This window comes from Solea solea, chromosome 12 (genome assembly GCF_958295425.1).
Source record: "Solea solea chromosome 12, fSolSol10.1, whole genome shotgun sequence".
NCBI classification, from domain to species: Eukaryota; Metazoa; Chordata; class Actinopteri; order Pleuronectiformes; family Soleidae; genus Solea; species Solea solea.
In genome coordinates this window covers 27,835,182-27,837,417 of record NC_081145.1, presented here as the reverse complement: position 1 = coordinate 27,837,417, position 2,236 = coordinate 27,835,182, and positions in this window count along the sequence as shown.

The following is a 2,236-nucleotide window of genomic DNA, read 5'->3' as shown; positions in this document are numbered from 1 at the left end:
TACAAAAACACACTAAAAACACGAGAAAGAGTCAAATAAAGTCACTTTTTCAATATCAAATACATTGTGTTTTTCTTTAATCAAACATTTCTTGGAAAAGGTGGTTTTGTTATAGTAAACAGTCTGAAAATGTTATATTATGCACACGCCACAATTTATCTGACTGCAAGTGTGGTCGGTGATAGTTTTTATCTCTAAAACATTTATTATTTGGATTAATTACATTTAAAAAAGAAAGAAAAATATGTCTCGAGAAAACATGAGACTACATTAAATAACATGCAAAAACTATGCAATCAATTAATAGATATAATTCTTATTTGAGGTCAATCAAGTGTATTTATTAATTATAAATTATAATTTAAATTGATGATTAATTTACAGTGAAATTAGAACACACTTAGGGTTTTCTCCACACATTAAAATGAATAGCACAAAATGTACTAATAATAGCCTATAATGGATCAAATTAATGATCATAACGTTCATTTAATCTGTTAAAAAACATCAACATAATACAAGATAAAATAAGCGAATTAAAGTGTTTGTGTGTGTGATATTCGAAAGAAACAAAGAGAAAAGACTGGATTCAAAAGACAGTTCATGATTATATGATTAAATATATTAATGTTATTATAATTATCTATATTAAAATGAAATATGCCTGTGTTTATCAGTGTATAACAACATATTAAACGTCCTTGTTATCCTCAGATTCTGTCACACTACTGTGAAGATTTTAGTCACATTTGCTTAGAGCGCCCTCTGCTGCCACCTGAGAGGAAGTACAGTCCTATAAATGCTGTGATTGACAGCTCATCTATTTCTAATTTATCAACTCGTTTTTTTGGTCCGTCAAACGTCAGAAAATGTTGAAAAGTGTTGGAAATGATGACGATTCTCAAAATATCTTTTTTTTCCCCACAAACCAAAAAATGTAAAAAAAATATATTCACATTTAAAATCACTCCAATAGATTAAGAAGAAGATGATTAAAATGTTTGGCGATCAATTTAATTAGTAATGATGTGTGTGTGTGTGTGTGTGTGTGTGTGTGTGTGTGTGACGTTCCTCCTGCAGGTTTTTGTTTGTTTTCTTTGGCTCAAAGTGTGAAACAGATGGTGCCATTTTCTCTCAGTCGTTCCTCCAGTGACTCTTGAAGCTGAATATCACACAGCAGGAAGAAGCTGCTCCATGTCTTTCACTGGCTGCTGTCATCCTGTTTATATACTAACAACATGTTTTCATGTTTTCATTTCAGCGCTCACCAAACCCCATTGAGAGAATCACAGTGTTTAGCTCACAGGGACACAGGAGCTGCTGGTCTGCTGCTGCCTCGTGTGGTCACTTTGTGTCACTTAAATACACTTGATTGAAGGATTCCAAACACTAAGGTTACAAATGGGCACATCTGAACTTATTATGGGGTGCAGCAGTGGATCCGCAACCCCTGCGCGCTGTGATGTGAAATCGTTGATTTTCTCTATGGAGTTTGGTGCGGGAGAGTGAGTGGTTCACAAACTGAGTGGAATAAAGCCGCAAACAAACTTAACAGTGTAGGAGGAAGGAAGTGTGTGGTTACCAATCTCTCTCCGTCAGGACCTCATGTACTCACAGTAACTCTGTCCTCCTCTCTGCTTTACTCCTCCAGTCTTTCTTTGTGGACATTTGTCTCAGGAGTGTGGAGCTGCAGTCGCCTGGAGGAGGGAGCCCCCTGCAGGCCGTGCCTCCCCGCAGCAGACGGCCGAGCTTCAGCGATCCACCAGAGTCAGACAGAGGCATGCTGGGAACTCTGACAGAGCGGGGGGGGGGGGGGGGGGGGGGGGGGGAACAGAGGAGAAGAGACGCTGGATTTAACATTTCTCTGTCACCTCCGCTGGGAGCAGCGCCTCCTGCTGGCCACTGCGGGAGACCAGCAACTGAATGATGGTCGAACTGATGGTTCACAAGTGTTTATTTTTGCGCTGAATAGATGATAACGTTGCTCCATTTAAACCTTTGACACCTTGAACACACTCTGAACTCACCGTAAGAGCTATGGAATGAAACAACAATAAAGTATTACCAACTTCAACATGTTCAACAATATCAAAAAAAGTGTGTTTTTAACCTTTAACTGAAAATGAATCCTCATTCACAATCATGAAGTAACCCTTTAACCTGTTTTAGCTCAATGACAACCTCAGAATACAGTGCAATAAACAAACATATTTCACTTAAAATTCGATATTTTAAC